General features: G+C 42.6%; 1 pseudogene; it reads left to right on the forward strand.

Moving 5' to 3' along the window:
• Nucleotides 1–15199, forward strand: part of LOC132884570 (contactin-4-like) — a 196177-nt pseudogene that overhangs the window by 116329 nt on the left and 64649 nt on the right.

Genomic DNA, 15199 nt, shown 5'->3' on the forward strand with positions numbered 1-15199 from the left:
GACAGACAAGAATGAATAAACAAAATGACAAACAAAGCATTACCTCGTTGGCTGCGTGCACAATGGGAGAAAGTTAGGCTTGATATCTTCAGTTCTTTTACAGTCATAAACTTGTGTAAAACGTCTTAATGTCCAACTTTGAGATGAGCATCTCTCCTGCAGCCGAACACTTCGATGCTTGAGTCCATCCAAAGCTTTGCTGGCCTACATTGGTAGCTTACGTCACACACACATACACACATATACAGCCGAGGTCACATTTCAAAATAGAAGTTCCCGTTTTCAACTCAGGTAAATACCCACATATACCCAAATAAAATAAATATTAATTCTCAAAAATACCCTTTGCACATAAAACACTGATGTACATGCTTGCAACCATTACATACAGGTAGGTCATTTCTTAACATCTAGTAGAAGTCAAGGTACCTGGACTTGCGTTATAAGCTTGCATATGTCCTGATGAAACTAAAAGATAAATAACAAATCATCTTCATTATATTACAAGTCCATTGGTCCTGATGGTGACTGTCTTTTTGAAATCATGTTTTGTAAAAGTCCTGGAGAAAATAAAACCGGGTTTCTCAAAAGACAATGTTGAATTCCCCAAATGAGCCAAAATCAAAATAAAACAGTGGCTTTGCAACCTTTGCAACACTGTATTTTGGAGAAACCATTCTGACACCAAATCAAGTCCATTTATATTCTGAAGCCCTTTTAACCATAAATATATTTTGAGATTTAACATGTCTTTCACCAACTAAAGTTATCCAGTTACTGTAAGTAATTTGCATGGGCAGTGGGACAGTTTACTTGTACAAATTGTGGACATTTTGCATTTGAGTTACAAAGAACATTTTCATGAAATACATCACATGCAAAGTAAGGGGGGGGGGGGGGGGGGGATAATATATACTCAGAAAGACTCCTGAAAATGAACTTGAAACTCCAGTATAACACAGACTAATAGCAGTGAGATAAATGAATCGAAGAGTGTAGACATGACTGTGTGTTCTTTTAATAAGCGCTAGGTCAATGAAAATCTTTTCAGTGACTTGGTTTCAATGTTTTCAGCATCAGATGACTGTGGACTTTACCCAAATAATATTGGGTAACAATTTTGCAGAGCTGTCTGATTTTGCTGAAATATTATTTCGATAAAATTTTTAATTTACATGATTTATAATTGTATTTTCAATTGACAAAAATTGAAAACCTGCTCTTTGGCTATATTAATTTGCTGATCAGCAATCCCAAAGGTACTTTCAGGTTCAATAAATCATGTTGCCAGTGATTGTATTGAGACCCCCCGGTTTTGGAAAAACGCAAACTGCATCTTCATTAAGCCAAATGAACAAAATTGACAAGATGTGCTATTTTGCTCATGTAAAAGATGCAGTCCTCCAAAGATACTAGGAAATCAACTGTCTTTTTTTATAGGTGTTATCAAGTTTATGTTTGCACATATAGTCACCAAGGTCCAAGGGGTTTTCCAACTTTGCCACTTGTGTTATCATCTGAAGTCTTGAAAATACAGTTATTAAGCACTTTATTAGGACCACTACACCTACACGTTTGTGCAATTATCTAATCAACCAATTGTGTGGTAGCAGGGCAATGCATAAAATCATACAGATATGAGACATCAGCTTTGGGTAATATTCACATGGGGAAAAATAAAATCTCAGTGATTTTAATGATGATATGATTGTTGGCACCAGACAAGCTGATTTGAGTATTTATATAACTGCTGATCTCCTGAGATTTTCAAACACAACCGTGTCTCATATTTACTCAGAATGATGCTGTAAAGAACAAACCTTCAGTGAGCAGTAGTTCTGCAGACAGAAACTCCTTGTTGATGGGAGAGGTTAGTGGAAAATTGCCAGATTGGCTTCAGCTGACAGAATGGCTATAGTATCTCATACAACCACTCGGTACAATTGTGGTGCATAGAAAAGCGTCTCAGAATGTTCAACACACCAAACTTTGAGTTGGATGGGCTCCAGCTGCAGATAGTGTGTTCCACTTCTGTCAGCCAGGAACAGAAATCTGAGGCTGCAGTGGGCACAGGCTCACCAAAATTGGACAATTGAAGACTGGGAAAATGTAGCTTGGTCTGATGAATCTCAATTTCCACTGTGTCACACAGATGGTCAGGTCAGAATCTGGCACCAATAGCATGAATCCATGGACCAAACCTGCCTTGTGTCAACAGTCCAGGCTGGTGGAGGTGCTGTAATGGTGTAAGGAATGTTTGGCTGGCATACTTTGGGCCCATTAATACCAGTCATTTATTGCTTGAATACTACAACCTATTTGAGTATTGTTGCTGGCACAAATGTTGTTGCTTTTTACAAACCAAAAGTAATTTCAAATTGGTTTCATGAACTTGACATTGAGTTCAGTGTTCTTCACTGGCTCTCCCAGTCATTGGATCTGAAGCCAATAGAACATCTTTGAATGGGAGTTTCACAGCAGGAAAGTGCACCTGACAAATCTGTAAGAGCTGCATGATGAAATCATGTGAACAAGGACCAGAATCTCAAATGAATGTTTCCAATATCTTGTGGAATACATGTCACAAAGAATTGAGGCTGTTTTGAGAGAAAAAGGAGGCCCTACCCAGTATTGGTATAGTGTTCCTAATAAAGTATTCAGTGAGTGTTTAATATCATATTAACTTCTAGCATATGTTTATTATTTGAATTCCATAATAATGTTAATATTATATTATTATTTTTAATAAAACAACATTGACATTGATTTACAATATGTAATCAAAAAGCATTAAAACACTGACTATAAACTTAAAAAATATATTGTTTCTATACAAACAGGCCATTCCAGTTTTTGACTTAAATGTTTACTCAAATAAACATATACAGCATGGTATATTGCCTTATTGTGTAAGTAGTTATGTATGGCATGACGATCTGTAACACTCACCAACTTAGGCTTAATTTTGTGTCTTAATTCACATGCAGAGGCCATTTATTTGTGTCTCCATTTCTTTAATTCTAATACCTGATTCTGTGCCTGGCCAGATGACATGTGTCATTGTAGTGGGCTTGAGCCTGTGGGTTCAGTGCAAGTTTAGGGTGGCAGCCATGAACAGTGTCGGCATAGGTGAGCCCAGTGCCCCAGCTGAGGCTGCTGTCACTAAGGCAACAGGTACAAATCTCAACACTAAACCCCTCCTTATTTCCTCTCCAACTCTTCTTGAACATAAGAATTCCTTTCCTGTTCCTTTCTTCTTCATTTTGTACCTTTATATTCTCTCCTCTAGAACCCCTGAAGCCCTTTATCCTCTTCATTTTGTCTCCTCTCCATCTCATCTCCCCACCTCTTTTCCTCTCATTTCCTTCCGTTACTAATGTTCCAGGCCCACAGCGATAATGCTGTTTAACTCCATAATTAAATTAAATTTAATTCACTTGGAGAGACTCATCTCGATGGCAGATTAGCCATGGGAAATCCATGATCATTGTTTCCTGTCAGTCATTGCATTTGGCCCCAAATCACCAAATAATCTCCTCACAATTAAGACACAAATCATGCGTGCAACTATCTGATCAACACTGGAGGAAATTTTGCTAAATTGACTGAGAAACAGCACTGATGGTATTTGTGTTTTATGTGGTAGCTGAATAACTATGGATATTTGTACTTCCTGATACTTCAGTCACTCTTTTCATCTGTTTTGATATCAGGAGGGTAAAGATGTAATGCTGTACTTTTTAATCATTTTGATGTGGCACCTTAGCAAGCATGTATTGCTGCTGCTACTAATTTAGCCATAAATGTGTGAAATCTCTACACTCACCATCAAGCGGTAAGAAATGAAAGCATCTATATTTGGCTTGTTTTTCAGAGTTCTATCTTGATCAGAGGAAGAAAATACCATGTCAACTTTAGCACTTAAAAGAGATGACAAAAAAAACAACAGGTTTTGCAGGTGCTTTTATGACAACACTCATCTTAAAGAAGACAAAGTTATTTTGTCATGCAGCTTCAGAGGAATTAAGAATATAGCTGCATACTCCTTTTTTGTTGTTTTTGTATTCTTGTTGTTGATTTTCATTCTTTTTCCAATTTCCTGAGGTTGCTCCATCCAATGTGAGTGGAGGTGGTGGGAGCCATGGTGAACTGGGGATTGTGTGGGAGGTGAGGATGAGTGTACAATCAGTATGAGAATTGAAAGACAAATGTCATTAGAGACCAGTCAAATGAATTACCACTAAAAAGCTTGTACTGAACTGTCAGATTTAGCCAAGTGAAATGAATACATAATTGTTTTTTTTAAATATACTGAAGAAAGAAAGAAAGAAAGAAAGAAAGAAAGAAAGAAATGAACTGGCTACCACTGCTAGATCAAAATAAATAAAAAATAAATAAAAAAGAAGAAAAATTAGTAGTACCACATAAAAATGCAAATAACTGAAATTACTTTGTTTCCCTGATTTTCACTCTAATTTGGTCACCTGCCAATTCATACCCACCAGCCAGTTTTCCTCTATCATACAACAGTTAGGGTGAAGTCTAACACATGCTTCACAGTTGGGATGAAGTCTAAAACATGTTTCATCTAAGACACATGAAGCCATCTTTTCACAAGGCAATGTAACACACAGATAGAAGCCCTCTTCCACACCCATGAACTCACAGACACCCACAATTGACTAGTGTTGCTGTAATTGACAGGTGAGATAAAGTACATCACCCCTCCCACCCAGAGAGCATGGACAATATCACCCCCTTGGCTCCCAGCTACACATGGTTGTGGCACTACTGAGATTTGACGTTGTATAATGTAATCAGAGACTGTTAATATGTAATGGACTTCACTATATAATATTCACATGTCTCTGTTGCTAACTGGCAGAATTAAGTGACTGTCCTTAAATTTAATGCGTATCAATGAGGCTTGTCGTTGTTGTTGTTGCTGGGCAATTCCATGTAAATGTCAACCTCACCATGCAAAAATAAAGCAACATGTAATACATCAAAACCACTCCCAGAGATATCACCTAGGCCTGTATTTTACAGATGTGAATAAGTTGAACCAATTTGTAACCAACCTAATACGTCACTGTCAGTCTTTCTTTCTTATAATGTAAACCCCAAGCTAAAATCAACTTTGATCATGTACAATTCTATATTATTGCCACAAGCCACAGAAATGTATGCTAAAATCCACAAAACAGCAAAACAATAGCCATCCTAAATATTATTTAAGAACTTTGATAGTTTTAGCTGATATTTAGAGAGTTTTTCAAAGGGTTATGGTGGTTAAATTGCTGATTTTCTAAACATATGCCATTAGGGTTGGGCGGTATCCAAATTTTGATACCTTTAAACTGTCTCTGTGTTTTCCCGGGGTATACGGTATTACCGAGAAAAAAAATAATATTTTGTTTCGGCCTACTGTGTAACGTGCGCCTATGCCTCAAATGTACTATTTAAAAGCAGCATAGCGAATTATGTGCATTGTGGTATGGATTAAGCAGCAAAGCGAATTTTGTGCATTGATGAATGGATTAAGAGATATTTCAAAGCATCACGCAACTCTTCCTTCATCTTGAAAATAGCATTCAACTGTCGTTTACACATGTCTGCGTTGAAACGCCATTTGCAGCACTATTTCACCTACTCCATCAAAAAAAAAAGTACACGATGAGCAGGATCATACCCTTTCAAGCATGGGAAATAAAAAAAAGAAAAGAAAAAGAATCAACCAACACCCAAGTCCGTTTAGACTGCGCGATAAACCATATTCTTCAGCGCAAATGAGGCGAACCTAATTCAAATGCGTGATAGCTGCACAAGGCAAAATCATATGGGCCCACGTCATGCCATGGCGGGGAAATTAATAATCAAATGGCCTTACCTTGCTTAAAACGTTGTCTTGATCACATAACTCTTACAATTATTCCACTTAAATCCATACGGTTTAACACACCCAACAAAGATAGCAAGCGCATTGCTAATTCCCACCAGAAACCTAACAGTTTACGCTACGATGTTTTCTTCCGTTTCTTCAGTAGATGACATTTCAAACGTTTATTACCCACATCCCAAATGTCATACGTTATATTATTTTACCTTGTTGTTACTCATGTAACCTACTCAAAACACAACTCATTGGAGAGATCTCGTGGAAGTGGAGTACCCCAGGCTATGGTGTGCCTTAGGGGACATATTAGATTTTTCGTTTGGTTTGAAACCAAAATACTGCCACACTGCCGATGTTGTATTTTTTTTTGCCACTAACTCATTATCTTGACTTGCCATCTTTCAACCGCGGTCTCAGTCTCTCTCTCTTTTTTTTTTATAGATAGGACAGTATAGAGAGACAGGAAATGAGCGGGGGAGAGAGAGACAGGATCGGGAAATAACCTCGGGTCGGAATCGAACTCGGGTCCCCGGATTTATGGTACGGTGCCTTAGCCATCTGAGCCATGACACCCCCGGTCTCAGTCTCTTGCGAAGCTTTCTGTCAGACTCCAAATGTCACGCAGGGTTGCCATGGTAACGACATAAACAACCCTGCACGCGATGAGAACTTCTTTAGGAAATTGATAGAATTAGTGAAAATACGATCACACAGTTATTCGGGATGATCTTCAATTTATTATTTTATATTATGACCTCATGTACTCCATATTTATTTAGATATTATATATTTTTTTAAAATGACGGTAATGAGACCGATACCGTTGGTACTTTTGGATACCTCGGGATACCTTCTTACCGTAATACCGCCCAACCCTATATGCCATGTCTATTTCAGACGCGTCACATCCATAACGGAATTTCGTCACATCCATAACGCTGACTTTTCCTTCCGAAACTCTGCATGAAATACAAAATATTTTAAACAAAGATTTTTTAATATTCACCTTGGACCCCTCTATCAAATGGATCTCTCCATTTCGACATTAGGTTTACAATTTCACAGAGTTTGATAAAAATGTACAGTCACCCAAGAAAAGTGACACTTTTTCTGTCACATCCATAACGCATCTTTTATTGGCATTTTCTGGCATGCCCTAGATGTACTATGGGAATTGTTCTTGTTCTATCACTTCTCCAGTATGGTACAGCCTTAAAATATGCAACACCTGTTTAAATACTGGGAGACAATAAAACATGCACTGGGTCATTTGTTGCCATTTTGAGTTCAAGTGTCACGTCCATAACGCTGGAATTGCTCTGCTGTTGTTTCCTTTTATACAGAAATGTGTCAAACTGTCTGTGGTAACACACAACAGATGCAGTATATCAAGATTATATTGGAAATTGTTGGCTTAATCCTTTGAAATCTAAACGTGAATAAAACTAAAATTGCTTAACTTCAGAACATAATTCAGATTTTGTTAAATCATAAACATTAATAAACAACAAACATTTTCAACAGAAACATAAAACATATGTATTGAACATAAAACAGATCTATCTACAATTCTGTATTTTACAGACACTTTTTTTATGTGCAAAGTCAGCCAGGAGGAAGGGATTTACATTCATGGATGGCCTTGCAAATATTTAATTGTTCAATGTTTTGAACTATCATAAATATTAAAGAGAAGGCTTGTGTCAAGTGACAGGCTAAAAGTGGTTAATATTGTACTATAAATTTGTGAATGACAGTATCATAAAAGCAGGAGGGGACTAAGATATAAATACTTTAATATTTTTATGAGGAATCTGAGAATGTAACTGCAGTCTAAACTGAGCGTATAAGTGTGTGTGCGGGCGTGCGCACACGCGCACACACACACAGTGGTGCTTGAAAGTTTGTGAACCCTTTAGAATTTTCTACATTTCTACATAAATATGACCTAAAACATCATCAGATTTTCACATAAGTACTAAAAGTAGATAAAGAGAACCCAGTTAAACAAATGAGACAAAAATATTATACTCTGTCATTTATTTATTGAGGAAAATGATCCAATATTACATATCTGTGAGTGGCAAAAGTATGTGAACCTTTGCTTTCAGTATTTGGTGTAACCCCCTTGTGCAGCAATAACTGCAACTAAACGTTTCCGGTGAAACACCGGCTTGGAAGACATTTTAGCCCATTCCTCCATACAGAACAGCTTCAACTCTGGGATGTTGGTGGGTTTCCTCACATGAACTGCTCTCTTCAGGTCCTTCCACAACATTTCGATTGGATTCAGGTCAGGACTTTGACTTGGCCATTCCAATACATTAACTTTATTCTTCTTTAACCATTCTTTGGTAGAATGACTTGTGTGCTGAGGGTCTTGCTGCATGACCCACCTTCTCTTGAGATTCAGTTCATGGACAGATGTCCTGGCATTTTCCTTTAGAATTTGCTGATATAATTCAGAATTCATTGTTCCATCAATGTCGGCAAGCCGTCCTGGCCCAGATGCAGCAAAACAGGCCCAAACCATGATAGTACCACCACCATGTTTCGCAGATGCGATAAGGTTCTTATGCCGGAATGCAGTGTTTTCCTTTCTCCAAACATAACACTTCTCATTTAAACCAAAAAGTTCTATTTTGGTCTCATCCATCCACAAAACATTTTTCCATTAGCCTTCTGGCTTGTCCACATGATCTTTAGCAAACTGCAGATGAGCAGCAATGTTCTTTTTGGAGAGCAGTGGCTTTCTCCTTGCAACCCTGCCATGCACACCATTATTGTTCAGTATTCTCCTGATGGTGGACTCAGGAACATTAACATTAGCCAATGTGAGAGAGGCTCTTCAGTTGCTTAGAAGTTACCATGGGGTCCTTTGTGACCTTGCCGACTATTACACACCTTGCTCTTGGAGTGATCTTTGTTGGTCAAGCACTCCTGGGGAGGGTAACAATGGTCTTGAATTTCCTTCATCTGTACACAATCTGTCTGACTATAGATTGGTGGAATCCAAACATTTTAGAGATGGTTTTGTAACCTTTTCCAGCCTGATCAGCATCAACAATGCTTTTTCTGAGGTCCTCAGAAATCTTCTTTGTTTGTGCCATTATACCATACACTTCCACAAACATGTGTTGTGAAGAACTAGAGACCAGTGGTAAGCAGTGACACATGGAAAGTGGGGTGAATACGTTGCATGGTAAGTGGTAATGCCAGTCTGATGGAACATGGATTGATTACCTTGCTGATGAGGAAGGGTCCTAGGTATCTGGGCGCCAGCTTGCGGGAGATGGTTCTGAGTGGCAGATGGCACATGGAGAGCATGACTCGCTGCCCCACCCAGTAAGTGGGTGCCTTAGAGTGGTGTTTGTCAGCCTGCCTCTTGGATGCTTGGGTGGAGCAAATGAGTCTTCTCCAAGCCGATGCCCACATCCTCCTCCTGATGCCGCATATGAAGGTCTGGGCTGAGGGTATGGCGACCTGCTCCTCTTGGTTGGGGAAGAGTGGTGGTTGGTAACCTAGGGAGCACTGGAAGGGCGAGAGGCCTGTGGCAGATGAAGGGAGAGTTTTGTGAGCGTACTCGACCCAAGGTAAGTACTTACTCCAAGAAGCGGCATCCCTGGACGTCATGCACCTGAGTGCCACCTCCAAAGCTTGATTCGCCCGTTCTGCCTGGCCACTGGTTTGAGGATGGAACTCTGAGGAGAGGCTACAGGAGGCCCCGATGAGTTTGCAGAAGGCCCTCCAGAATTGTGCAGTGAACTGAGGACCCCGGTTGGAAACGATGTCAGTGGGGAGTCCGTGTAGGTGGAAAACATGAAGGATGAGTAATTTGGCAGTTTCTTTAGCTGTGGGAAGCTTGGGCAGAGGGACGAAATGGACTGTCTTGGAGAACTGGTCAATAACTGTGAGGATGCATGTGTTGCCACCTGAGTTGGGGAGTCCTGTGACGAAGTCCAGGGCAGTGTGAGACCAGGGTCGATGATGAATCAGGAGGGGTCTTAGCAGGCTGACGGGGGGGGGGCAATTGGCTGTCTTGTTCTGGGCACATGTGTCACAGGCTGCCACAAACTCCTGGACATCTTCCTTGATGGATGGCCACTAGAAGCGCTGTTGGATGAGTGCTAGGGTTCGAGCAGCTCCAGGATGACAAGCCAACTTGAAGCCATGACCCCACTGTAGCATCTGGGTTCACACAGAACAGGGAACAAGCAGATGGTTAGGTGGTATGTTGCTTGAGTTACCTTCTCCGGGGTCCTGCTCCAGGGCCTTCTGCACCAATGTCTCTACCTCAAGTAGGGTGGCCCCCACTAGACAGTGTGGAGGGAGGATGGTTTCAGGCATACTAGACTCCTCCTGGCGGCCAGAGAATATCCTGGACAAGGCGTCGGGCTTGCCGTTCTTGGAGCCTGGGTGGTAGGAGAGTGTGAATTGGAAACGGGAGAAGAAGAGAGACCATCGGGCTTGCCATGAGTTAAAGCATTTGGCAGATTTGAGGTATTCCAGATTCTTGTGGTCGGTCCAGACGAGAAAGGGAAGATCCAACCCCTTGAGCCAGTGCCTCCACTCCTCTAAGGCTAGCTTGACGGTTAACAGCTCTCTGTCGCTGATGTCGTAATTTCATTCAGGAGGGGACAGCCGGCGAGAGAAGAAGGAGCAGGCGTGGACCTTGTTATCATTGGCCTTTTGGGAGATGATGGCTCCGACCCCAGACTCAGAAGCGTCGACCTCCACGATAAACTGTTTTGTGGGATTGGGTATGGTGAGAATGGGTGCTGTGGTGAATGTGTGCTTGAGCATGGAGAAGGCTCTCTCTGCTTCCTCCCCCACTTGAATGAGGTCTTAGTCAAGGTTAAAGCTGTGAGAGGTCTGGCCACTGTGCTGAAGTTGCGGATAAAGTGCCTGTAGAAATTAGCGAATCCCAAGAAATGCTGGAGCTCTCGTCACGAGGATGGGATGGGCCAGTCAGCGACTGCCTCAAGCTTGAGGGGGTCCATCTGGATCCTAGCTGGGGAGATGATGAACCCCAGAAACGAGACAGAGCTTTGGTGAAATTCACTTTTCTCCAACTTGATGGATAGCTTATTTTCTAGCAGGCACTGGAGGACCTGCCAGACGTGGCCCCGATGTTCCTCCAGGGAGCAAGAGAAGATCAGGATGTCATCCAGGTACATGAAAACGAAGATGTTGAGAAAGTCCCTCAGGACGTTGTTGACAAGTGCCTGGAAGACTGCGGGCATGTTGGTCAGGCCGAAAGGGACCACGAGGTACTCGTAGTGATCAGTGGTGGCATTGAAGGCCATCTTCCACTCGTCCCGCTCCCTGATCCTGATGAGATGGTAGGCATTGCGTAAGTCCAACTTGGTGAATGTCTTGGCTCCCTGGAGTAGTTCAAAGGCCGTAGTCATAAGCAGTAGCGGATAGTGGTTCTTGACTGTGATGGCGTTGAGACCTCAATAATCAATGCATGGGCGGAGCGACAACTTCTTATCCACGAAGAAGAATCCAGCCCCTGCTGGGGAGGAAAAAGGGCAGATGATCCCAGCTGCCAGAGACTCAGAGATGTACTTCTCCATAGCTTGCCTTTTGACAGGAGACAGAGAGTAGAGTCGTCCTTTGGGTGGCACTGTCCTGGGCAGGAGGTTGATTCCACAGTCATAGGGTCTGTGAGGAGTGAGGGACACTGCTTGGATCTTGCTGAAAACAAGTCTTAAGTCCAGGTATTCCGAAGGCACATGAGAGAGGTCGGGAAACTCACTGGCTGGAGGCTGTGGTGGTCTGGCGGGAGGCAGAGCGGAGTTCAGGCAGGAAGCTAGGCAGGAATGGCTCCAGCCTAGGATGGTGTTATTGGCCCAGTTTAGGTGAGGGTTGTGCAGTGTTAACCAGGGTAATCCTAGGATGATGGGTACGTGGGGGTTGTTCATGACATAGAGCTGGATGGTTTCTGAGTGGTTACCAGAAATCCTCAGGGTGAGCGGGGTGGTAAGGTGGGTGATGGTGGTCAAGCCGGTGCCATTGAGTGTCAGGACTGTGAGAGGGACGTCGAGGGTGAGTAGCGGAATTCCCAGACGTTTGGCAGTGGCGGAGCAGATTAGGTTCCTGTCTGCCCCTGAGTCAATGAGGGTCTGGAGATGGTGATGCTGGTTGTCATGGATAATGATGACAGGGAGTAATGGTCGATCAGCGGGGGGCTGGTTCCGAGGGTTGCCCACCAGGTCCTCTCGATTCACTGGTGGGACTCGTCCTTTTAGCAGGCAGGCTCGGCAGGTGTGTCCTCGCTGACCACAGTAGAAACAGGACCCTGTGCTCCACCGGTATTGTCGTTCCTCCACTGACACCTGTACCCAGTCTACCTGCATAGGTTTGACGGACGAGGCAGGAGGTGAAGCTGGGGCGGGTCTTCTCTCTCCTCCATTGCTGGATCTGGGCGTTGATGTGGTTGGCGAGGTCCACGAGACTGGAGAGGTCCGATGGCAGTTCCCGTGATACCAGCTCATCCTTAATGATGTCAGACAAGCCATGCAGGAACGCGTCGACCTGGGCATTCTCATTCCAACTGCACGATGCCGCCAATGTCCGTAACTCGATGGCATAGTCTGAGGCAGACTGTGACCCCTGCCACAGCTCCATAAGTTCCCTAGCAGCCTCCCGGCCGGACAGAGAGCAGTCAAAAGTTCGCCTCATCTCTTGGGAGAAATCTTTGAAACAGGAGCAGAAGGGAGAGTTGGCGTCCCGCACCACTGTTCCCCACTCCCTGGCCCTGCCAGTGAGTTGTGTGATGATATATGCCACCTGGGAGCATTCTGTGGGGAAGGTCAGAGGTTGCAGCTCCATGATCAATGAGCATTGAGACAAGAACGATCTACAAGTACCTGGCTCTCCATCGTAGGGCTGAGGCGCTGGGAGTCTCAGCTCGTGGGAAAAGGCAGTGGCAGGAGCTGAAGTTGGAGACTGCTGGGCAGAGGTAGGCATGGCTTGATAGCAGAGATGGGACCAAGTCACACATGTGCAAGTCTCAAGTAAGTCTCAAGTCTTAACCTTCAAGTCCCAAGTAAGTCCCAAGTCTTTTTTGTCTTGGGCAAGTCAAGTCAAGTCAAGTCAAGTCACAGGCTATGTCAAGTCAAGTCAAGTCACAGGCTATGTCAAGTCAAGTCAAGTCCTATAATAAGTCAAGTCAAGTCCAAGTCAAGTCACCTTAGGCATATTGGCGTAATTTTAGCAGCAGAATATGAATTTAATACATTGAAAAGGCAATACATAAGTAAATGTCAGTAAACTTCCCTGGCACATGTGCCCAACCTGTTAAATATTCGCATTTTAAATACTCATTCTGTAAAATACATAAAACAAAACAGTAATAATGTCACAAAGTTATTTATTGATGGCAAAACTGATTGCAAGATTGAAAGCCAACTAAGTTTCTCACATTGTCATCAGCCAACAAGAAAAATAAACAGAGAATTGGCATTCTGTTATGTGCGTAGTTAAAAGAGGGTAGGACGACACCTTGGGTTAACAGGGCATGAGCTCCTCCAATCTCTAATCACGTCAGATGAGATGATTATTATTAATAAGATACACGTGGAGAAACCTGAAGTGACTTCGATGTATGTTTGCGCCAGTAAAAAAAAAACAAAGGATAGAGAAATGTGTCAGACATAATTTAGGTCTCAAAAAGAAGACCTGTTCGCCTGTGCAAAAGTGACATCATCTTACCCCATATGACAAGCTACAGAGGTGTGTGTAAAAGTGCTCTCTCACTCTCTGAGGCTGCCTCAGCCTGTGCGGAGCAGGGACATATAGAACGACTTTGGCGCGGGAGTCTTGGTTCCCACTATAATAGATTGTTATGAAAATAAATGTTAAATGAAATATGCATCCCACGCATTCCTTTCCACAGGAACTTTGCTCACAACGTTTCGGTCGTGGCTAACGCGCTGTCCTCCTTACCACAAGTGCAACGTTTCAGGAACAATACGGAAAAGACAGTGCGCGGGATTCATCTTTCCTTGAACAATTACCCAGAGACTTTTTAAATTACCTCACTGGGAAATATCCAATGCACCTGTTCAGTTACAGAGTTGTGCTCTCTAAATTGTAGTCATTCAAACCATTGTTTTGGCGGCCTGGTAGCCTGATATACTAAATGTAAATTCATGGTTTGGATGACTGCACAATTTATTTTCGTAACACTGTGTTACAGCGGGAACCGAGACTCCCGCGCACAGTCAGCCTATTTTGCAGAGTTTAGTATTGCTGCTAGCCTGTATTCAAACAGCGAGTGGCATGCCGGTGAATCCAAATCATGGCGCTTTTTTCAATAGTGCATGATAGGCAGTGGGACGGAGTTTTCTTTTGTTTTTTGATCGGATAGTGTGATGAAAAAACTGTGCAGGTTGCTGCACTGCTATTTCAAACGGCTATGATAAACTCCCCTGCCTCTATGCCCTATGGACAGTCTGGCTAATGTACACGAACACACTTACACGAATTTGTACTGCTCATGAACATGTACATGTTCACAAGCTGACCATTAGCTTAACCCTGAAACAGAACAACAGGGTAGGAAGCTGCTTATGTTATTCAGCATCACGACTGCAAAGTGCACAATCAACTTACTACTACTGATATACAATATCATTAAACTTGACGTAACTACATTGCTTACCAGCATTCACATAAGAATTTCACAATAATAAACTGAATCCCTAGCTACATCTGCAACGGCTAAAATCCTCCTACCGCTCACTCTCGTGGCTAACATTGGCTAACGAGGAGTTTAGCTGCTATCACCAAATAACAACACATTAATAAACTTACTGGGCAGAATGGATCTTCAAATGCCGGACAAAATTGGAGGTCGTGGTCTGGCTGTCAGAAATCGTCACGTTGCAAATCTTGCACTGCGCCGTTCGTCGTTTACCTTCTAGGCAGTAGCCCTTGAAGCTGAAAGTGATTACTCTTGGGATGGCTGACATGATGATATGATGTGAAATCTGTGAACACATCGTGGCATGGGGCGTGCCGGTATATAGCCCGCGCAGAGAGCGTGCCTGATGGACAGGGCGGTGACAACGCAACGGCAGTGCAATCAAAATTACTGAAGTATGTGCATATTACATTTTATTTTCACAATAAAAACACGATGGAAATAACACTCAAGTCACTCAAGTCATCGTGTGTCAAGTCAAGTCAAGTCCCGAGTCTTAAACTTCCAAGTCCGAGTCAAGTCTCAAGTATTTTCATGTTTTGTCAAGTCAAGTCACAAGTCATGAAAACAGTGACTCGAGTCGACTCGAG

Source organism: Neoarius graeffei, chromosome 4, assembly GCF_027579695.1.
Source record: "Neoarius graeffei isolate fNeoGra1 chromosome 4, fNeoGra1.pri, whole genome shotgun sequence".
In the NCBI taxonomy this organism is placed as follows: Eukaryota; Metazoa; Chordata; class Actinopteri; order Siluriformes; family Ariidae; genus Neoarius; species Neoarius graeffei.